Consider the following 25,554-nt stretch of genomic DNA (forward strand, 5'->3'; position numbering starts at 1 on the left):
ATTTAACCACATCAGAGTTTTGACCAACTAGATTACTAGAGGGACATTTTTATATGTATCATATAATAGCGATTTCACATTGATTTTATTGAATTGGTAGCCATAAAAATTATTCTGAATGATAGCAAATATAAATTCTTCCTTATAATCATTATCTTTAGTGACTTATTATGTCACACTGTTAATTGCATTTTTTTGAAATAATTCAATCAACATAAATAATATTAGGTTATTAGTTTCAAAGTCGGTAACCTTCATAAATACTTTTATTTATATTGTTCTTGACTCAATTTCTGTGAGTACAATTCCATCGTACATATGTATTTTCATAAAATATCAAATCCAGCTCCGATTGTTAGTTAAATAGAATTAAACAGGAAATCGAGTGCAAAGTTGAATACATTCATCAGGCTCCATTTTTTATATATATCAACTCTATACATGATTTTTTATTAATTCTTATGACGTTAAGGATATTTTATTTTACTACTCGCTTTTCCTAATTGATCATTAATATGTTTGCAAAAATAAAATATTCTATTTGTAGTCCTAAATGTGCTTGACAGCTGTTGTTTGCGAGTGTCTCAAAATGGTGGAATATGCAGGTTACCAACTTTGAAATTAACAGCCTCATAATATGCAAAGCCAGTGCTGCTATATTCCACAAAAACAGTGAACTTTCAACATAAAAGATAATTCACCAGGGAGAAAATGCTAAAAAATGATAAACATTCATCGAAAATATAATATGCTATGGCGTACATATTTTTCACAGTACAGTTTTTTTAATACCAAATAAAATTGCGCCACAAGCGACATCTTTACTTTAACATACTAGTAGTATAAAAAAAATGTGGGAAAAGTTTATTTTTACTTTTTGTCAGAATTTCTATGATTTATAAAGAAAATAGAATGAAATTCTGCAGTATATTTCATAATCGTTTCCGATACCCGTTTGGAATCACTATTCCATGGCCCTACCAAAGTTTTTGGTTATAAACATAATCTAAAAATGTGCTTCATAAGGATTTAATTATATGTATCCATTAATTATTTTGTTCATTCGATAGTAAGTATGATAAATTGTATGAAGGGTTGCCAACTTTTATTCAGATGAATGAAAGTTGAGAGCCTTTTTAGCTCTTCTGGGAATGTTTTTTTCCGGGACATTTAAAAAAATTATCTGTATTGAGATAGAAAATTATTTTCTTACTTCATTCCATAATTAATAATAGTTTTTATAAAACTGTTTTTATTATCTTGGTAAATTACACACGCAAGAAAAATAGCCGCCTATTTGGGTACCGCTGGTTGAAAATTATTTTTATGCTTCAATCCATAAATATTAATAGTTTTTAATAAACTATTTTTATTATCTTGGTAAATTACACACTCAAGAAAAAGCGCCGCTTATTTGGTACCGCTGGTTTAAAATTATTTTTGTGCTTCATTCCATAATTAATAATAGTTTTTATAAAACTGGTTTTAAATCTCGGTAAATTACACACGCAAGAAAAAGAGCCGCCTATTTGGGTACCGCTGGTTTAAAATTATTTTTATGCTTCAATCCATAATTAATAATAGTTCTTATAAAACTATTTTTAATATCTTAGTAAATTACACACGCAAGAAAAAGCGCCGCCTATTTGGGTACCGCTGGTTGAAAATTATTTTTATGCTTCAATCCATGATTAATAATAGTTTTTATAAAACTATTTTTATTATCTTGGTAAATTACACATGCAAGAAAAAGAGCCGCCTATTTGGGTACCGCTGGTTGAAAATATTTTTTGTGCTTCATTCCATAATTAATAATAGTTTTTATAAAACTGTTTTTATTATCTCGGTAAATTACACACGCAAGAAAAAGAGCCGCCTATTTGGGTACCGCTGGTTTAAAATTATTTTTATGCTTCAATCCATAATTAATAATAGTTTTTATAAAACTATTTTTATTATCTTGTAAAATTACACACTCTCGAAAAAGCGCCGCCTATTTGCGTACCGCTGGTTGAAAATTATTATTGTTTATATTTTCTTATTTTTCGGGATTTCGGCCTTCGGGATTCCGGCCATTCGGGATTTCGGCCATTCGGGATTTCGGCCGTTCGGGATTTCGTCCATTCGGGATTTCGGCATTCGGGATTTCGGCCTTCGGGATTTCGGCCTTCGGGATTTCGGCCTTCGGGATTTCGTCCGGCACCCCAATATTTATGTGTTTTTCTCAAAGCCTGAGTGTAATTATAAAAGTCTAATGAAGAAAACAAAATATTGCCGAATAACTTTACTAAATATTTTGAGTATCGAATTTATGGTTTGGTATCAAGTATTAAATGCACACTGCATACATTCACTTCAGTAAAGTTGTGATATTAATCGCTACAGTGTAAAATATGTCAAGCGGTTTATCAAGGTCTGACAGGAAGAAGTTTTATTATTAGATAGTCGTTTAGAACATCAGAACAATGGTGCGATAAAGCAAATCTTATCAAACGCATTTCATAATGTAATAATAATGAGTGATTGTTCAAAATTACTAACAACCACCTTGTACGAAAAAGCAAGGAAATAGTTATTAATACTTAATTATAATAAAAAAAAACTTGTAATGTATTATATTCATCATAATTATATAGTACTGCAATGTTGCTTAACTTTGAAAATACACACAATAAACAGTCTGATATTCTTGAATCTTGTTTTCAAAAAAACATGTAATAATAGTATTTGGTAAATTAATAAAGAAAAATATTTATTTTTGAGTGGGTATGTCACAGATTCATACCATTCCGAAAACAAAAACGTGATACTCCAATGAGTATTTAAAGCATGGGTGGCCAACCTTTTCAGCAGCCGGGCCAGATTCTAAAAATGAGATTTCCTACCGGGCCGCACAACAGATTTTTAATACGATTATCCAAAACAAAATAGAAATATATATTATAAATTAATAAAATAAAACAGAAATGAGAATCAAATATATTTATTAGATTAGACTTTTTTTAAATAATAAAAAATAAACAAAATTATATAACAATCATAAACTAGGGAGAAGTTTGATTTTGTGTGGCAGAACTAAGTGCATCAATATCGATATCGAGTGAGGTTGTTTCTACAAGCAAACAGTTTTCCAAATGCACATCAGTGATTCGTGTTCTCACTCGGGATTTGCTATGCTTCATCCGACTAAAAAGTTATTCACGCGTGTGAGTGTTTTCAAATAGCGAAGTCACCATAAGAGCATGTTTGTAAAATGCAGGAGATTTTTCCTTATCCAAATATGTTTTGTGAAACTCTTCCAAACCAACTTGATGGAATTTCTCCTTCAGCTGTTCATCGCAACATATTTCACAATGTTCCATTTGTAAATTTCCCGGTAATAAATTCACGTCTACGGAGAATGGCGTTTACAGTACATGGTACTTTTTAAAATCTTAAAAGCCAATATCGAATCTCAATTTGCGAAATTAGCCCATCTAGCGGCAGCATTTGATATTATTATTATTTTTTTTGCACTGCTCCACGGCTACAAGTTGACACAAAGCGGGCCGCGGGTTGGCCACCCATGATTTAAAGTAACATATTTCCGAAGTAAATTGCAAAAGTTTACCAATGTTTCATCATTATTGACCATCTCGGAACAATTAATTAACTCATTGACCGCTGACGGCACAATTGTTGTGCGCTCATTAGGGGGCCAATAGATATAAATGGCATGTTATTTAAATGTGGTAATTAAATAGGTAATTAAATGCTCCATGGCGAAACGGTTAAAGTTTATCTTTTAATTAAGTGGGTAACACCGGTCATGATAGATAAAGTATTGTGCATTTTTCGGCTTGATTTATTTTAATTCGAAAAAAACGAAAAAAATATTCTCATTAAAGTACAAATATAAATCCTAAAGTAAAATGGCGCTGTTACGGTAACATCTTGGAACACTTTGAATCGAAATTTATTTCGCAATTCTCCGAAATTTGTTTGAATTAGAATTTGTGTTTTTGTCGTATCTGCAATTTCGCCAAGTTTTTTCGTGTTTTTTTATATTTTATTTAAACAGCAATTTTGTACATTCGTTTCCACCGAAAGAAAAAAGGTGGACTTAAAAATAGCTTTTTGCGATACAGCCTAAAACGCGATAATCCGTTTACCGCAATGAACGCATTAATTTAAATTTAAATCAGAGGAGAGATCCACCCTGGGGTTATTCATTCTGCGAAGCCATCCCTAGTCCCCCACTAAATCGAACGTATTGAATCACTAATGACACTTTACTTTTTTTTTATTTCAAAGGGTTTGAAATGAAAAAAAAATGTTCATTTTTTACAAATCCAATGAATTTTCACCAAATTACGATTTGAAAAAAGAACGTGACGCTGAAGTAAAAAAATTCTAGCGGTCATAATTATTATTGTTCTAAGGAACATTCAATATCGACGGGTTGCAACACTGATATCGCAATGTTTGTTAATACTATTATTTATACGTCAGATTATGTATTATTTTTAGCTGAACGAAATAAAATTTGAAAATAAAATTTCAACATGCTTCCTTTTAATGTTATGTTTATTATTATATTCGTAATAATAATATTATATTCATTGACATTCAAGTACATGCGGAACGTTTTTTAGTCATCTTTACACGATTTAAGAATATATTAATCCGACGCCATCAAAAAACAAATTGACGTGCGAACAGGTCGACTATCGCTCTCCGATTGGCAACGCGGCCGAAATTACGTGTCACATACTGTTAAAAATTATTTGCCGTTTCACTTATGTACGCGCTTAAATGTATTGATGTATTTAACAACACTTGAAAATTATTATTATTTATAGTCCGAGGGGTCGTCTATCGAGAGTCCCACGTTTGAATCCCGTGTCTGACATTTTGATTTTTGTTTTTAAAGTGTGTATCTATAATCAATGTAGGACCTGAGAAAATAGTTAACATCCATTTATCGTAAATAAAACATCTCTTAATACAACCTCCACTCTTTGGAGGCCCATAATATGATCCTCTTAGGATCAAATGTGGTGATGTAATGTAATTAATTTTTTCCCCGTGTGAAAAATATCAGAGAAGTATTTTTTTTTTTAAATAAATATTAATTATTGGGCTAAAGAGAATTCTAGGTTTGTTTAATTGTTTAATATAACTGAAGCACACCTTCGTACATTTAAGAATTTGTTATAAGAATCAGTGGATTGGTTTTTGTTCTCTCTAAGCCAAACCCTAGAGAGTGTGGTTCGATTGAATTGAAAGTTCAATTTGGAAGGGCGGTTTGGTTCTCTCTAACTTGATTGTATAATATTTCAATTTGTACGGACGCAGAAAGGGTGGCAGCACTAAAACATGAATTATATGATAATGGCAGTGGTTAATATATCGATCTGTAATATGTTATTTTACACGAGTCTACTTCGTTAGGTGCCGCCTTCTATCGAAGGTTGGTACCTACATATCCCTATTCTGAGCCAATAGTATCAGTTCACTGCCATGGAAAGTGAACTACTTAGGTACGGATATTGCATAACTAAGTAAATCTCTTTCTGCCTATGTCTCTACTACCCTTAAAATTGTCATTCATTATAATATTATACTAGAAGCAGAGCGTTGGAGCGGAGCTCAGAGCAGGAGCACGGAGCAGTGGAGTAATGGGGTTTTACCTAGTATCACGTATGAAAGAAGGTAAGGAGAAATGTGGGTAGGATTTATGATGGGTTGGGAATTGGAGGGGAAATAGAGTGCCGCAGAACATGAGACTTGGGAAGATGCATGGTCGTGGGTGATGAGATCAAGAAAGTGTGTCATGTGTAAATAACATGACACCGGATCACCGAAAATTTGTAGTGCTCTACTGCTCCGGTGTTTTTTTTATTATTAAATTTTCGTCCAAAAATCGAATGAAAATTTTGTATTTGACACTTTGCAACATTAGAATTATTTAAAATACGCCAACACTGCCGAGTGGTAAATAACCTCACTGTTTTGATGAAGAGGCAGATAATGAAAGACGATTTGCTGCCGTGATTTTGTTGGACGAATAATAACCCTTATTTCAAAACTACTCATTTTTTAAATTAAAAAAAAAATGTAAACATATAATACATAATAAAACTTTTTACCCGGAACGGAGCAGACCCTGGAGCAGAGCTGGAGCAAGTATTAGGTCCCGGAACGGAGCAACTCAAAAAAGGGTTCTCTCCAACCCTTTGGTTAGATGTAAATAAAATTTCTCATTGTGGTAAATATAGCTATACAAATACAGGTATAATATATAGTTTTTCTGCGTTTGATTGTAGCTATGTATGAATATAAAAATATTATCTTAGATTTTTGGCTCGGATTAAAATTTTCTCATTAGTTTTGTAATAAGGCCAGGATATCCTCAGCGTACGAAGATATGGTCAAATAAGAAGATTCGCTAGTATAACATTATTTAATCAGTTTAATACGACAATTAATTAATTAATTCTGTGATGCATATTATTATATACACTACTTGGGGCTTTTAAAAATTGAAATATATATTTGGAACTAGGTATTATAATAATGTGCAGAGCATACGAGTGGATAAATCAGGTGCTTACTGTTTTTAAAATGCGTGTCTGGTTTAAAGCATGGGCAAATAGATAACAGCCTTACCTCGTAAAAAATCAAGTGATGTATAATACTCTATAGAAGTTCTGAATATAAGCACAAATTGTGATAATCGTAAAATGTACATTATAATATTTCGCGCTATAAAATTAGTACAGAAGGATTGAGATTGTAAATTAATATTGAATTTATTTTTGTTAATATTGGGTAATTATTTTATTTTTATCAGTCACTAAAAAAGGAAACTGAATGAATATGTAATAATAAATATTTTTATAATACAACTAATATTTTATATTTCTTTCTAGACTATACGCCCTTTCTAATGCCAGTAATTTGCCACTAAACGAGGATAGATCGCTTTTCAATGTGAAAAGTTTTTGATTAAAACCTCTAAAAGTTTAGTAGGTATAAGAGGTAGGTAATATTTTTAGACTTCCTTAAACTTTCACGAAAGTTATATACGACGCGCTACCGGCACTACGTACCTGATTGATTTAACGTATAGTTAGTTACACTAAATCGATAATACAATCTTCAAAAGATTTGACTTTTTATCATCATCACCGTCAACCTGGATCTATCTACTGCTGAATGAAGGCCAGTTCAAGCTGTTTCCATTCCTTCAGTTCCTGTACTTTGGATTAATTGCTAAGTTTACCTTTTGGATGTTTTCAACTATTAGGGTACCATTTGATGATTAAATTTGTCTAGAAATTATCTCTTCCTCGAAAAATCTGTCATACCTATTTCTCTTTAATGTTTTTAGGGAATTCTATTGCGTAGCATAGGTATTATTTCCCGTATCCGGAAACTTGTACGTATGCAGTTCGCCGTATCACACTTCACCGTGAAATGTTTGATCAGAAATATATGGCTGCATATTACAGACCGTTCAACTTCTTTGGGTTTACTGATATAAAATTCATGTCTAAATAAAACACGGTTCGTGTCGGTTTCCACTTTACAGGAAACTAGCAGCAAACAAATCTTGAAAATAGCCTATATACTGGATTATTTGCTAGGTTAGGTTAGGTTTTCATTTTTGAATTTTACCAAAATCAGCTATGGAAATTGAATAAATATTCATATTGAATCTGATAAAATTCTTTCCGATAAGAAAGTTCGCGGCGAAAAGTGCCACCGTGAAATGTTTTACGTTCAATTTACATGTAACCACTATTGTCTGTTTCCTTATACAATTATTCCATTGTTTATTCATTCGGGTTATGCTCAGCACGCACCTTTCTATACCACGTTGCGCTAATTTATATTTTTTGTATCTTCTATTTATCGAGGGTCCATATTTTGCACACATTTGTGATTGTCGGAAGTAGGTACATACTGGTTAAAAGATTTGCGTTTAAAACACAATAGTAACTGACTTTATTCAGGTAGCCGAAAGCACTCTTGTCCAGATTTTTATTGTGAAGAAATCATCAAATATACATTCATCTATATATACTCGTTGTCCCAGATAGAATTACTATATTCACTTGTTAGAGGTGAGTAGCATTGATGACGATTTCTCTTTTTATCTTTTACTTAGTAATTGTTGCTTTTATAATCATTTCGAGTAGGTAAAAAAAGATTTTGTTTTCGGTTAGGTACATGTTCAAACACGCGCGTTAATATGTTCTTACTCCCTACTTCAGTTTTAGTTTGTCAATTTATGGCTACGGCCGTATGTTGTAGCTTAACCACTGGGGAATGCCAGAAGAAATGGCGTATTTAAAAAAAAACACTACCTTATTCTTAGGTCAATAATTATTATAAAGCAATCATAATTCGTAAGATGTTTATCACACTTAAATGTTCAAAGACATAGCTTATAATAAGTATCTTTAGAATTATCTTCAAATGTGTTAATCTTGCCCATTTTTTGAATAATAAAATGCCTAATTCTTGTCAAATTTGGGATCACAGAGATTATCAATATAATTTTTTATCGTAAATATTTCACTATAGTAATGTCGACATAAATTATACTGATGGTTTTATAAATGCGTTTAAAGATTAATAAATGTAAAAAATCTTAACAACACTGCACATTTATGTACTGAAATATGACTATATTCTAAAACATTAGAGCGAGAGGTTTAAAAGAATACTATTTTATGTAATAAAAATACTTTATGCAGTCATCAAATGTTTAAAATAAATATAAAAGATAATAAGGCTTCAAAATTATATAAATAGATTATCTATAACGTTTAAGGAATGTCCAGGATCATGCTTTGAAAATAGAATAAAAGCTGAATTTTGACCTACGCTGAGCATGTCCCCCCCTTAACATTTCTTACAAAAAATCCTGATCACATTTATTGCAAGTTTGTCCCCCACGATGAAAGAGTAGCAAACTGCCTGCTTTACTTGTAGGTCACGAGTTTGAGTTCTCTTGTCTGAGAAATGTGTATATTGTTGAAATTAGGGTAAGAATATAGGTTAAACGAATGATAACAACCGTTGTTCGTAAAAATCAGTTAAGAAACATGTTTAGGAAGCGACCAAGTTCTGTATAGGATTATAGAAAGGCAAAGTGACAGCATGCAATCTTAAATTTTGATCGTAGTACTGGTTATTGTTTATAATTTGAATGCAAAAGGTAAACTGTCTGTAGAAAATGATTATATTGTTTCCAATAACATTAATATGGACGAAGCATCTGGAAAAAAAATGACACTTACTTTTTTGTCAGGTCTGCCGAATGGCATAATCTGTTCTAACGCCATTACAATAAAGGTGATATTGCTATAAATTCCCAATGCTTTTTATAGGGTCTGCCGAATAGTTCGGTTCGAACGGGTTCGCTCAAATGAACATTGACACTATAAACACTATTCAAAAGCCATTACAATAAAAGTGATATTGCTATAAATTCCCTGTACGTGATATCGCATAATAGAAATTGCGTGACGTCTACCTATACATGTTCGAATGTCGCTATGCGAGAATTTACTTGCTAGCAACTGTATTGAGTGCGTTGTCCATTAATAATGTCATTGATTGTTTCAGATAAAAAAACATGTTCATTGGTACGAATGAAATATGCACTCGAAGATCTTTGGAACTCTCGAGTTCGTACCACGGTCTGATTATGATTGTAGAGCCAATTAAAATATATTCCTACTCCACAAATGGGAAGGCAGTACTGACGTGTTATATTTTATATAACTCAAGGGCGGACATGCTCAGCGTAGGTCAAAATGGAGCTTTTATTGTATTTTCAAAGCATGATCCTGGACATTCCTTAAACGTTGTAGATAATCTATTTTTATAATTTTGAAGCCTTATGAATGTCCAGGATCATGCTTTGAAAATGCAATAAAGCTCCATTTTGACCTACGCTGAGCATGTCCCCCCTTCAGTAGTGGTAAGTACTGAAAGATATGAAAATTTGAAGCAAATTATGCTCCAATAAAATCTCGATTACAATTCATTCATCATTCAATATTTTTAGTTGATTTTAATTATTATTTAATGTTTTCATGTGTGATATAATTTCAAATTTTAAAGAATTGTAACATCTAAAAATGATGTGACCGCCTCAAGCAAGATCTCGTGAGATATTCAAAAAGCTGTCTTGAGATAAACTTCGTGAAAAAAAACGGCTAAAAGTCGACATACTAATTGAAAAATGAATTACTTACAAATTTTATTTTACCACTTTTCTCTCCAAAGAAGGAGGTGAATTAACTTCTTACAAGCATTGATTGTTAACTATTCGGTTATTTTTATTATTTAAAAGAATGATTTATATATCATCATAAACACCAATGGCCTCCTACCCTTCCGGTAGGGGTAGAGTACAACGCCATCTTGATTACGGTAGGCGTGTGATAAAAAAATAATTTATAAGTAAGCCGAGGCTTCTCCACTTCATCGGTATGGTCCCTATTCATGAGTAACAAAAACTGTACCGTAAAAATGTGTGAAACAAAGTCTGTTGAGAATCCCTGTTGGATCATATCCGGGATACAAAATGTCTCGAAATTTCCCCGGAGGCAAAAAACAGTTCTATTTTATCCTGAAAATTTTAAATCGACATTTTGTTACACGCAAAAATATATTATTGATTGGAAATCAAATTCTTGAATGAAAAATGTCATTAACAAGAAAAGCTAAACAAATAGATTGGTCTTAGGTTGGTAACCCTACATCGAACTCGAACCTATCGCTTCAGAGACGGGAGCTCTACCAACTATATCAATGTGTAAAATTCTAATGGATTTAAGTTTTGTACCTAATACCTTTAGTAACTTATACGCTTATCGAGTATTGATTTAATGCTTATCGAGGTATATATAAGGTATATAATTATATATTATAAGGTATGGAGTTTTTTTACAAATACTTCAACTATTCTTAATTTGTTTGTTGTATTTTTTATTTGATCCTTGACTTAATAGGTTAGTGAAAAGTTTTACCTACTTTATTGTATTGATTTGTTATATACGTTAGAGTTAATGGTGTTCGTTATCAGAGAGTGTTTGCCTTTTGGTGAGTATACACAGTGCCTGAAGATGCCGAAAGGCGAAACCAGGGTTGCAAAAAACGACTCAAATGGATTAGTTCAAAACTTAAATCCATTAGAATTTAAATTCAAATTCCATCAAGTACCTTCGGTCGATAGTATTAATATATCAATGTGTGATTAAATAATAGTGCACATACTCGTTATGTTGTAGATTGCAATTTAAATAAAAAAGATTATATATTTTACTACCGCCTCATGTACAATTATCATCATAATATTTATTATTGTCCTCGTGTACAGTATTTGCTTTTTGTAATAAGGGAACAAAAATCCTTTTATAAGGGAATTTCCCATTACATTCAGAAACGAGGCCGGCTATACTGTACTTGTTTATTATCAGTAACACAGGAAACGGAAGAGTTAGTTAAGACGTCCACGTAATAAAAAGATTTTCCCGCAATAAGCGGTTTATGGGGGAAAGCCCCGCTAGTATAATGTGGTGCGGTATATTAACCGTGGAGGAAATTCTCTGCAAAGCCTGCTGTCGCATTGATATTATATCCCGCTCGCAAGAATGAGAATTTCTTCAGTGTTCTCTGTGGCCCCTCGAAAAAGGTTGAGATAGTGGGTCTAATATTATGAAACATATCGAGTGCTAGTATTAACAACATAAATATTTTGAGAAAGAAAATCTTATAAATATTATGGGTAACAATAGGAAATAATGAAACTTGCTACGGATTGGAAGGTTAATTTTCGGTTTTTTATTTTGTGAAAGAACGGAACATTATTGTATGGAATGCGTCAGAAAAAAAAATTGTAGGTATTGTTTTGCGAATGTTTATTTTGATTGTATAGTAAAGTTAACTAGCAAGAATGATATGTACATACTGTCCAACAACAAGATCTCGTCGATAACCGGAAGTCGCTGTAGTCGCATATAGAAGACTTCTCAGTGACGTACCTGTCATGGCGGCAACGCGTGTATAATATATCGGCTCTCTTTTTAGATGCGACTCTTTTTCTTCTTCGCAATAAACGAAAAGTTTACTAATAGTAATTTTAATATCATCCCTTATCGTTTAATATATATTTTTATTATAAAAAGCATCAAATAACGAAAATTGATAGATCCGTAGGTATACCACGAAAGCGTAAAACGAAATGATAAATTTAGGGGCGTTACTCATTTTAAACGGAAGTACGGTTAACTGCATAGGAGAGGTTTGTTAGCTCACAGTTTAACACGTAGACAAGAAGCGGTTCTCGTGGTGCAGTGCGCAAGGCGCTGGCCTTCCATCGTGGAGTTCTATGTAAATTCCTCAAGCCTGGGAGTTTTACCACTATTTTTGGGCTTTACGGCCTGTTGTGGTGTTTAATAAAAAAACAAATAATACAGCTTATGTTCGACAATACTCAAGTTTTCATGATTAGAGAATACCTGGACGGTGGAAATTGAGATGTCTAGACTGTGTCTAGGATGCTCGGTCAAAGCAACTGAGACACCAGCACCGCGATTTCCTAACCATCGACTCGTGTGTCAGCCGACGACATGACGTAATTGTGACGTCAGCCAATACACGCTCGAGGCATGCCGCCCAGCACACAGTGCTCACCATTGATATTATTATGATGAAACACTTATATGTGTATGATGACAATGAATAACGCCACTGTCTGACCAGCGTTATTTACTCGAATGCTATTATCACTCCGGTAGTACGTCACAATGATGTCATATGAGGTCATGTCGACCGGGCGGCTTGCACTCGCAAGTTCTAACATAGGGCCCCAGATCGTCCGCGATTTCGAAAGTTGTTTTGAGTAGGTCAAGACTCTTAAATGTTCATAATACCTAAAAAAGTTATGATATATTTGTTTTCAGATCAGATCATTACCCTTGTATCGTAAAAAAATGTGAATAATGCAGAATCACAGTTTGAAAAAAACATTGATTTTTCCAATATTGAAAATACATAATGAAATTCCTGGAATCCCCCTACCCAAAAATGATTAATGGTTGACATCGAATGGTTAATGGATTTTTTTACGAAGGCCCAGATTTCTTATCAATCGAATTACTGTCGAGATTTCATTCGGCAAATCCGCATTTTCATATTTTATAATCGACTACATCACGACCAATTCTCATTTAACGCAAGGGCTTGCCAATGAAAATATTATCGAAGCATCTCTGCTCTCATAAAATGAATATTATTAACTCATATTTTTGTCAAAATGCAGGTAACAGTTAGGGAGTCGTTTATTTTATATAGTTTAGCACGATAGATGAAATGGTCTGTTGGAGGGAGGTAAGCTTTAGTATTCGAACACAGTGCACATTTGGAGAATCATAGGTACTTACAGGTCTCAAGAATGTATTAATACCATATTATAAATGATGAAAAAAGTGGTGATAAACAGCTCCGATGAACAAAAGCATTTTTGGTACAGTTCGGTTATTAGGAATACAGCGGAAAAAACATTTGGAAAATACCCGATATACTGGATTATTTGTTAGGTTAACCTAATCAAACCTAACCAAACATAACCTAACCTAAACTAACCCAAACTAACAAATAATCCAGTATATCGGGTATTTTCAAAATGTGTTTTCCGCTGTATTCCTCATAACCGAACTGTACCGCATTTTCAACCAATGGCATTCGAATTAAGCGGATCAACAACAAACTAAGGGTAAGAACAGGGAGCTGAAAAAAGCGAAAAGACCTAGGGATGACTTTATCTCGAAGTAGATCGTCGCCGGCTGACGGCGATGATGATGGTGAGTACTACTGATAGTACACACAAATAAAACGATAAACGAAATCAATGACATTTAAAAGGTTTCCTAATGAATTATGGTTAGGCTTAGAGCATCTAGATTTTGTGATTTATGGCATTTTAAGAAATTTAAAAATCATTCCATAATTTGATAACTAGAAACAATCATGTTGAATATATAATAAATTACGCACTAAAAAATAAATATAAATCATAAGTAAATACCTAAAAACATAACCACATACGACATTAAGAGGCCATCCATGGACTGAAACCGTATTCGGTTTAGATCCGTGTGCCATACTAAACTTATGATTTTTGTTCATGAAAATATATTTTCACTAAATTTGTAAGTGTAAGTGTATGGTATAAATGGATACAATCAGATGCTTATAATATACTTTGTGGAAATATATTTCCATGACCAGAAAATATAAGCTTAATATAGCACACGGTTCGAAACCGCATACGGTTTCAGTCCATGGATGGCCTATAACACCAAATCGATCGCTTTGAAAATGACCATCCAACCATCGTAACCATCATGTAGAGTAAGCCGGCTCGCACATCACAACTCGCGTCATGTGCCTTACCGCCATAAATCAAATTTTCCGAGAACAGGCGGCCAGTGTTGCATGACACAACCTCGCACATCTATCTAGCGACAGTCGCGCGTAGCCTTCGAAACGTATTGATATTTCAATGCGGCGATCGGCGAGCCGGTATAGGAATGACCAATTCGTATGTGTTTCTTTGTGACTTCGACCCTCCGACTCGGAGCCCGAGAAGGATGCAACATGTTGAATGCATCTTTTCAGACGAAACAGTTGCATTCGGACGATCTGCGAAGCTCCATTTGACAACACGTGTTATGTTGTTTCGTTAAATAACGATGACGTCACATCGACGTATTCGACACGTTTTTAGGCGAGACGAGTTCCAATGTGCGAGCCGACTAATGTTTAGTACTGACGCATGTCTTTTTCGCGGTTGAACAAATCGGAGAAAATTACTCATGGATGGATTAGAAGAAGTGAGACAAACATATAATTTGAATAACCCGCACATATTCTGTCAGGACTAAAAAAGTTACTCTATCTACACATTATACGAGTGCAAAATTTGTCTCTCTTTAGGGATGCCATCTCAGAGATGACCGATTATATTTTTTTAAGAACTGATATTTAAATGTGGTAATTAAAACGTTAGCAGTGATTGTGTAAAGTATATTTTTTTTGTTAATTTTTTTGACCAGTCTTTACCGCCAAGTTTCATACATTTTACTAGCGTAAATCATATTAATCATTATATTATATTGAAATCACAAAATATATGACACTATATTGAATATCAAATATGCACAAACATTTTCAGTACCAAATGCATATTGTAGTTAATAATAATTGTAATTAAACGATTTCTCTACAGATCTTGTCTTCAGAACTCAATTTATAAAAGTAATTGCGAAAAAATATTTGATGGTTTAACAACACTAACTACCTACCGTAAACTAAATATTTTAACAGTAAGCACGCTTTAACGAATTCTGAATAAATTGAACAATAAAGAAGTAGATATGTACAAGTATTTATTATAATATGTGTTTTTTAACAAATAAAAAATATTAATCTTTAAATACAAAATAAAATATCAGATATTAAAAAATACAATATTGAGTGGCTGTTGTTAGGATTTAACATCGACTGGATTAATTTTTTGTCCCGAGCAAAATCTTTTCCCCTACCTATTAGTTCAGATGTCAATAGCAGACATCAAGATTCTTAAGATGACAATGGATGTCTGATGTTTAAGAAAAATGATGTCCCCGAGCCACGAAAAAAACTCAATAATTGGAATTATTATATTGCCAACGACAACTGCTACAGTTGTAATTTGAAAAATGGTAATGTTATTTAAAATATTAGGGTATTCATAATATCGTTAACAATGTTAGCATGTTTCTTATTTATTTGAAAAGAAATGTTAATATTTCGAATTTTTATTAATAATCTCTCTTGCCCATACTCTTTCAATCGCCTTAAAACTTTGGTACCACAATCTAGTACCATATAATGCTTAAATTTGATTAACTCAAAACTAATAAAGTTAAAACGGGGGTGATGGTAGGTATACATAGCACAAGTAGAGTACTGCCATGTATTCCAAACTATACACTCATACAATATTAATTTTTGAATATCTTGTTTGTTAGTTTTCAAATAGAAATGAAATAATTTCAAGATAAAAAGAACTTTTTATTGTACTTGATAGAAATACTGAATAAATATTATAGAATACAGAAATATCATTTTGACATTTCATATTGATTTACATAGTAACGCACGTATATATTAATAATTTAGTTGCTAGGATCCCCTTAGCAACCAATAATAGTGAGTAGTAAATATTACTTTTAACGATTTTTTTTCCGAAACATACAAAACAGAATTAACTGAAAATGAATTCAAAAGTATTAAAATAATGCATTGTCGTCGTGTTCTGATATATTCTAAAAGTTTCAAATGTCTAGCTAGTCCGGAAGTTAGTTAAAAATCTTCAATCGTCCAATACAAATCTTGGACAAACAAGAAAAAATTTGTACCGGACAAACAAGAATACGAGCTAATAAAAACGTGGTAAAAATATGGGTGCCACCGATTTGTTTTCAGAGATAATAGACCCTGAGGTCAAAAAAAAGATAAATTTGGTGTAAACATATTTCTTTCGCGTCGTGCTATAATTAAGACTGCCCAACCGTGGCGTTATATTGTAATTATTAATGATTGTTAGGTAATTTGATTATCTATAATATATATTTTTAATACAAAACTAAGAAAAATATATATATATCAATAATATATATAGATACATTTTTCAAAACTAATGCAGGCGCTTCATTGACGAGCCAAAAGTCTGAGGACAATAAGTCGCAGGATTTTTCTACCCTCTGTTTATGACCAACGAACAAGTAAAAAAGTCTAATTTGACAGTTGCAATAGTTAAATATATCGTAATGTGTTCCGATAATTCAGAAATATTGTGTTATTTATATACAAATTTCCATAAAATAATATAGGAGTGAAAAAAACACAAATTTTACGTTTTCTTTAAAAACTTTATAAATTCAAATTCTCTCATGTTTAAATATGTAAATTGACAAATTAATCAATAATAATTATAAGATAAAAAGAACTTTTATATACAACGTTTTTAAATTTTCTGTTGAATCACATAAACTTGACTTGACAACAATTTGTACTTGATATAAATAATACTGAAATGTCATTTTGACATTCATATTGATTTCCATAGTAACACATGTATATATTAATAATTTAGTTGCTAGGACCCCAGACCCCTATCAACCAATAATAGTGGATTGGATTACGGATTTCTTCCGAAATAACTTTTCATACACAACTGACAATGAATTCAATTCTACTTAAAGATGGCTAAAAGTATTAAAAAAATGCATTGGCACCGTATTCTGATATATTCTAAAAGTTTGAAATGTCTAGCTAGTCAAGAAGTTAGTTAAAAATCGATTGCAAGATTTGTACTGGATAAACAACCACCGGACAAATAAGAATACAACCTAATAAAAACGTTGTAAAAATGTTTAGAACTATTACAGATTTTTTTCGGTCTGAATGATTGCGTATTAATGTCAAAACGAATGAATGTAGTGATTGACGGACGAATTCTGGCAACTAGGAGAGTAAAATATCAAACATGTTTGAATTTCAAAAGTCAGAAGACTGTGGAATCGTCTGAGCGTGCCAACTGAGAATGGAGCACGGGCATGTGAGATATCTCTGTCCATTGCATAGTAATAATAAAGCATTTTTCCCTGCTCTCATTTTCCAATCCCGATATTCCGGTAAAAATTTAAATTTAAAAGAATTTGAAAGAATGAAAAATTAAAAAAAAAAAAAATTATGCACCCGTCAATTACATGCATGGGTTTCAGCGTGACCTTTTTTGGGTGAAAGCTGTTTCCTCATGTCAGGCTCACCATGCACCAATTGCAAGGACTGTGCCGCTGGTCAATGCACTCCCTAGAGCAGCGATACTCAACCTACGACCCTTTAAGCTTTTATGTGCGGCCCGAAACACATTTATTATCAGGAATTTCGTATATCTTGAGATTCGTTTCGACTTTGACGCACAGATAGTGACACCCGAAGAGGATTGTCATTATGGTCCACATAAGATCTGGTATAAGAGTGTTGCTATTGCACACGATCAATTTAAAAAACACGCATAATTTTTTAAATCTCAAAAATGTTTTTTTTCGTCACACCAGCAGTGATGCGGCCTGCGTTACTTTTCAAATATATGTATTTTAGCGATGCATTATGCATTCTGTTTTTAACATTCTATTTTATCGTTTAATTTGTATTTTTTTTGAATTATTGTTGTTTATTATTGTTTTTTTTTTTAATTTCTTTTCCATAAAATTATTTTTTTGCTTTGTTTATTTTCTCTAGTTGATTTACTATACTTTTATTCTAACTGTCATGTTGTGAACGTCTTGAATTAATAATTTGTTATGTGCTCAACGTGTTTTTTTTTAAATAAATAAATAAAATTAAAACAGGATTAAACAACATTTAAAATATAAAACAATATGTATATCACTATAATGTGTCTTCGAGAATACTTGTAGATATGATATATATATAAGAAAATGAGATAACAGTTTCTCATTTTTATCAAAAAAAAAATCATTCAAAAAGCATGTAATGCCCAGCTATTATTTTAATTAATACATAATTAAGAAGGGTTAACCTTTTTCTTGTAAATCACGGGTACTGCTTGTTATTAACATTAATATAATCTTTGGAGTGAAAAAAATCAAATAGCCTTTACTTAAAAGCTCAGCATAACCTGCCAAATGTCATGAGTCTCAAATTTAACAAAAGGTCAAGGGATTTGGTTTAACCATTTAAAATTATGGTGCTCAGTAAACATTTTAAAGTAAGCAGTGGTAAAATATTGCCCACGCAACGCTGAGTGCGGAGGAATAGTTAATAAAATTTGTTTGACGCATTGTTATGTGTAAATATAAAGGTTTAATTTAATGGCGAAAAAGTTCATTAATTTTATTTGAACGTAAATATTTTTAATGAATTTGTGTATAAATTATTTTTTTATTATAAAAAATTTAATCATACTTTTACCTACAGTTAACAGAAGGTTTTTGGATGGGTTTATAAAAGTAATTAACACGTTAGAAAAATATTTGTAGGTATATTCAGGTTGGGTATTACAATCCTGAATAGAATTTTCAATTTCGTTATCACGGGTTTAAAAGAATCCAAAGGAATATAAAACTTGACGTATTTTATTATGACTAAATACGTATTTAAAGCTTAGCAGTGAGTTATCTGTGCACACTTTTTTCTTATCACCAAAAAACCACACGTAAGTACGTCAAAATTCACCTTCAATTAGATTAATTATTGTAAGACAATTTTTAAGGGTGAGAGGCTGGGCATGCCAGCTGAGGCACATAGCGGAAAAATATGAAACTTGCAATTTGAGATATTTTTTTGATAATTTACATTAATAAATAATATGTATCTGAAATTATTAAAAAGATTTTTTTTGTTTAAGTCAAAGATAAACTTACAATTGTAAAAAAATGTGAATTTGTTACATATTTATGTCATGTCTAACGTTATTATTACATTATATTTATGGTCATATTTATTATTAAAATTTAGTTTATTAAGTTATCAATTTTTTACCGTGTAGATTTTTGACTAATTCATCGTTTTGATATTTTTTTATGTTTATTTAAAAAAAAACATCGATTTTTATAAAAATATCATCATCATCAGCCGGAGTCAAACCCCATGCTAGATGAAGGCCTCCCCAAGCTTCTTCCAAGTCTCTCGGTCCTGTGTCGTTCGCTGCCACGTATTTCCGCCGAACTTTATCAGTTCGTCAATCCAGCGGCTTTTAGGGCGACCCTGTGACCGTTTTGTGCCTCTTGGGTACCATTGGATGACGGCATTTGTCCAGCGGCCGTCCTTTCGGCGAGCAATGTGCCTCGCCCATCTCCATTTCAGCTGTTTAGCAACGTCTATTAGGTCGCGTACTCATGTCTGCTTTCTAACTCATTCGTTTCTCTTACGGTCCTTTTGCGTGATGCCCAACATATACCTCTCCACGCCTCGCTGTGCGACTCTTAGCCTTTGGACATCTCTCGTGTTGAGGGTCCACGTCTCGCAGCCATACGTGAGCACGGGCAGCACACATTGGTTGAACACTCTACGCTTAAGACATAATGGTAGGTCATTCTTGAAGATACAACTTAGACGTCTGAAAGCACTCATCGTGCATGCTTCCGTCTATGGGCACCTGCTGTCCGAGATAGACGTAGCTGCTGACTTGCTCGAGTTGGGTGCCATTAATACAGATAATCGCAGGGTCCGAAAAGCAGTTCCCCATCACTTTTGTCTTTGAGAAATTTATCTTTAGGCCGACCGTTTGACTGACATCTTCGAGTTCTTGCATTTTCTACCTTGGAGGTCCTTCGGGTCTTGTGAGAATATAACAATATCATCTGCAAAGTGCAGGTGACTGACGTGTTTCCCATTAATTGGAACCCATTTTTCCTCCCAATCAAGTTTCTTGAATAAGTCATCAAGAGTAGCGGTGAATATTAATCTAAATATAAAAATATAAATGTGTATAACTTGAAATCCTTTTTATTTCGGAATCGCATCAGAATTAACGGGACCCATTTTGCACTAATCTTTGGCATGATTTTTCATGGCATGAATCATTTTATTATTTTTTCCTCGAACTACCGGCCAAGATGTCCTTTTCTTCAGATATGCAATAAGCCTTCAGTCATCAATCTAGCAATATTAAACATTCGACTTTCTTTCACATTTATTTAGATATGCCAGAGTTGTCTTAAATGCATTTTCTACCCCACATAAACTGCTAACGCCAAAATTTGATTTATAGTTTGAGGGAGTAGAGTACATTTAAACTACCACTATGCTTTCATGAAATTTATTCAGTTTTTTATTTTCCTTGGTGAGACATTTTGTCGCCGAACGGTACTCCAAATCAACCCAATTTCTTAGTAGCCTCACACGAAAATCAGTTTACCTTGTTGTCACTTTGAATGTCAGAATAAGTCGGCTCGCACATCAGAACTCGTCTTGTCTAAAAACGTGTCGAATACGTCGATGTGACGTCATCGTTATTTAACGAAACAACATAACACGCGTTGCCAAATGGAGCTTCGCAGATTGATCGAATGCAACTGTTTCGTCTGAAAAAAAACATCTGGCTGTTGCATTTGACACGTTGCATCCTTCTCGGGCTCTGAGTCGGAGGGTCGATGTCACAAAGAAACACCTACAATTTGGTCATTCTTATACCGGCTCGCCGATCACCGCATTGAAATATCAATACGTTTCGAAGGCTACGCGCGACTGTCGCTAGATAGATGTGCGAGGTTGTGTCATGCAACACTGGCCAGCCGTTCTCGGAAGTTTTGATTTATGGCGGCCAGGCACACGAGGCGAGTTGTGATGTGCGAGCCGGCTTATACTGATCTGAAACTCTGCATGCACCTTGAGACTAGTCCCAACCTACGAATTTATATCAAAGCATTTAATTTTATACTGCAGAAAATAAATTAATGAATGCCCTACGTACAACGAAATAAGTATATATTTTATATTATGATATTTAGCTTTCGTGTATTTTAAGTGAGACTAAAACTTTAGTGGGTACAATACTATTAATTATATTATGGTTTGCAATACTATGAGTACATACTAGTAATAATGTATACAAAGCAACGTTGAATAAATAAAACTGGTTGTTATACGAAACGAAACTAATAATTTAAGACGGTACTTCAGTCGGCAAATAATTTTCAACTATAGGTGCGACGAAATTTTGGACTGGCTGTGCAGTCGGAGAGCGAAAGTCGAGCTGTGAACACGTCAATTTGTTTTGTGATGGCGACGGGAGAATTAATTCTTAAATCGTGTAAAGATGACTAAAAAACGTTACCCATTTACTTGAAAAAGAAAACATGTCAATGAATATATTATTATTATTAGTAATATAACAATAAAAGTAACATTAAATGGACACATGTAAACTTTTTATAATAAATTATATTTTGTTCTGCACGCGTCATTTGCACAATCTTCGCGTCGCGTAGTCACGATCGTTTTAGACCGTGCCCTTTAGTAACACATTTTTGACATAATTAAATTATATAAGATATATATTATATTATGTATGTGTAAATAATATTATACTTTATTATAAATTAAGATTGGTAGTAAATAATATAATATAATAAATAATTTACCATCAATCTAGTCAATTTATAATAAAATTAAAAAAATAAAAATAAGTTAAAAAAATCTACATGTTGTAATAATTATTTTAATGCTCACATAATGGTAGCTAAGTGTTTCTAAGTTCGAGGTCAGTCAACAAGCTTTCGATTTCAGGAGCGAAGGAAAAATAAAAAATAAATCCCACTTCTGTTTTTCTTGCTCGGAAAAACACTGAAAGCTGATTGCTAATTTATTTGTGCCCAAAATAGGGAAAGCCTTTCAAAGATGTTAAAGTCATTCTTTAAAGAGAGTGGATTGTCAATCTGGGAGTTGCGTTTATTCATCTGTTGAATGACACCAAAATAATAATATTATTTTGGTGTCATTATATTATTATACCGAGGGTGCTACGCCAATAAGGTGTTAGGGACGCTATAGCGATACACTATATATAGAGTTATTTAAAAGCTTACATTATTAAATTTAGAATTTCATTATTCAGTATTCCAAGTGCGCCAGGAAGACTTATTCTGTAACTGTTTTTTGGTAGGGTAGTTAGTGAAAAATATATAACGAAACTAATAAAATATTTTTTTCAAATTCATGTTCACGCTAAGGATGGTAGCCGCCCGGGTGCCAGCCGAAAATTGCCGCCCCTCCAAATAAAAAACAATGTAGTGGAAACCTAAAAGAATTAAAAAAAAATTTTCATCAAAATACTCATATAAAAAAATGTGGCATATTTTACATACTGAATTATAATAATATTATATACATATTATGTACCTTAGTAGTGATTAATATAACTAAATTTATTAGAAATATATTTAATAAGATTATATTATAAGAATAATTGCACCTCAGGCGATCTTTTTACTACTTATACTTGTAGTACTTTTCCTATGGTGAGTGCCGCTTTTTGACAGTAAGCAACGTACAGAATATGTATTTCATAATATATCTCATCGTTAGTTTCAGTTTATGTAATTGAATAAAATATACTTTTAATAAAATCGTTTAGAAGTGTCTTTTTTTTGGACTTTCGCCGCCCCCTGAATTCTGCCACCCGGGAGTTTCGCACGAGTTTTCATAATATTTATCTCCTGTTAAGATGAAAATTATCACAGTCAAGTTGATATTATGGAAGCTAGTGAATTTTCCGAGAGTGTGCGATTAAGATTATAGTTCAAATCAATATACACCATCACGGAATACGAAATAAGAATTTTAAACCTTTTCAAATCCTTTAAGACAGACTACAGAATTACCTGTATAAACTTCATCAAAAAAAAAATCGGTGTGTGTTAGAAGTTATACTTCTTTGGAGTAACAAAACAAAAACAAAACTTGTGATAAACTAGATTCTTTGACTAGCTCTTAATTATCTTGTTAAATTACACACTCAAGTAAAAGGACCGCTTATTGGAACGCCGTTGGTTTATTTCTATACACTTTAACTTATATTACTAAATTATATAATGGTTTCTTGTTGTTTTTATTTCTAAAGTACCAACTCAAATCGTTTGTTTACGTAAGGAATTGCAAATGGCCGACAATAATAAATTTGCTCCCTATTCAACGAAACAATTCTAAAATTAATATTATACTGTATAATCGTCACGATTGTAGTATCATACTATGACGTAAAGGTAGTGCGTTTGGCTGATAACCGAATAATCGGTGGTTCGAATCCAATCGAGTGCGTTTTTTTAAAAATAAATTATGTGTTACATGTCACAAGCCAAAAATACACTCTAATCTGATTTCCCAAATGTGCCAAAAGAAGTATAACACCAAAAATATATACAGTTGCTTGTAAAAATATGGCGCTACACAACTGCATAAGCACATACACAATTGTTTGAAACTCAATGCATTTTCACACCTGAAACATTGCTAGCAAATTAAATGCAATATAGAAAGTTCATGACGCACACTATACTGCATGCCAACCAAGGTCTTGGGAAGTTGCTCCTGGGAAACTTTTGGCACAAATTGGAAGAGCGTATAACGTTAGTTACGCCACGGTATACGCCTGCATAACGGTGTGGAGACGTGGCGGGTGGTGGATGGAAAAGCATGTATAGACAGTTCACATCGAAAAATTTGTCCGTTGTAACCAATGACATATTAAATGGACGACTCACTTCATACCAGGCGCGCACGAGAAATTGTCCATGAAAGTCATTCACAGATGTATAAGTAGATGTCACGTGACCATTGACGTATCCGTTTCCATTATGCGATACAAGCTTCGAGAATTTATAGTAATATAACCTTTATTGTAATGGCGTATTAGTGTCATGACTCATTGCGCTAGAAACAGATTCTCGGTTACTTACGACTTCTCGGAGATTAGACGCAAGTGAGCCCAGCAAATCACAGGCGACTGACTGTCCAATGGTTCCTGTCATTCAATTGCATTGAATAAACATTCATCAATATCTTAAAATGGCATTTTATAAATAATAAATAATAATAACACATGCAAAGTGATATCCCATCTTTCTTGGAGTGTTTAGTAGATTTTTTTACAATTTTTAACTAGGCACATTGGCATTTTGTAACACAATAATAATGGTGAAGTCGAAACCTGACAGTCAGAAATTTTGTATGGGCAGACCCAGCGGTGTCGCCAGACCGCTTGCAAGCAGAATGTTCATTTGAGCGTAGGATACCGATATTAAAATATGAATTTCGCCATCCGGCAGACCCGAAACAAAGTGAGTGTCATTTTATTTTCTAGATGCTTCGTCCATATTAATGTCATTGGTTGTAACTAAAACAATGTTCCATAAATACAAAAAAAATAATAAGGTAATTAAAAACAAGAACGTTGGTATACTTTGGTCATTTAATATGACATCTCGATCGATATAAATTTCTGAATCTGAAAAATGTCCTAGCTCAAGAATTTTAGAAACTGGTGAAAGTCCAGCACTCCGCCTCTGATTAAAACAGTGACAGACAGGAAAAAATAACTAAAATCATCCCCGATTTGAATTAGGCTTCGAATTTATTGTATACTGACTAATACAAAACACACGTTAACATGGAAAATAACATAATTATTGCAATATTCTTACCCAATTTTATGCTGCAATTATTTAACGTCTACCGCACCCGCCTGGAGATGAGTCACCTGTAAAAATATAAAAATAACAGTGGATCACTTAGAAAATCTCAGTTCCATAAATATAATATTTATTTGAAATGCATAACTTTTCGTACAAATAAAGATTATGACAGAAGTTTTTTTCTCCATTTTATCATAGTTCATTCGTCTGGTTAGAAAAGAAAAATGATAAAATATGGTAATGTCTACTAAACTTTGAAGTGAAGTGTTGATGTTGCTAAAAT

At 32.8% G+C, this 25,554-nt stretch overlaps 1 protein-coding gene across 1 annotated transcript in view; it reads right to left on the bottom strand.

Moving 5' to 3' along the window:
* The window catches only part of LOC147071840 (uncharacterized), an 83,068-nt gene extending 57,731 nt beyond the window's left edge, over window positions 1–25,337 (bottom strand). The window contains exon 1 of the mRNA XM_085947583.1: window positions 25,281–25,337. The gene's annotated coding sequence lies outside the window, so the exon portion shown is untranslated. The remainder of the gene's footprint in view (window positions 1–25,280) is intronic.
* Between the last annotated feature and the right edge of the window lie 217 nt (window positions 25,338–25,554).

Source organism: Rhyacophila brunnea, unplaced genomic scaffold, assembly GCF_057557595.1.
Source record: "Rhyacophila brunnea isolate RB1 unplaced genomic scaffold, BYU_Rbru_1.0 scaffold_2, whole genome shotgun sequence".
Classification (NCBI taxonomy): Eukaryota; Metazoa; Arthropoda; class Insecta; order Trichoptera; family Rhyacophilidae; genus Rhyacophila; species Rhyacophila brunnea.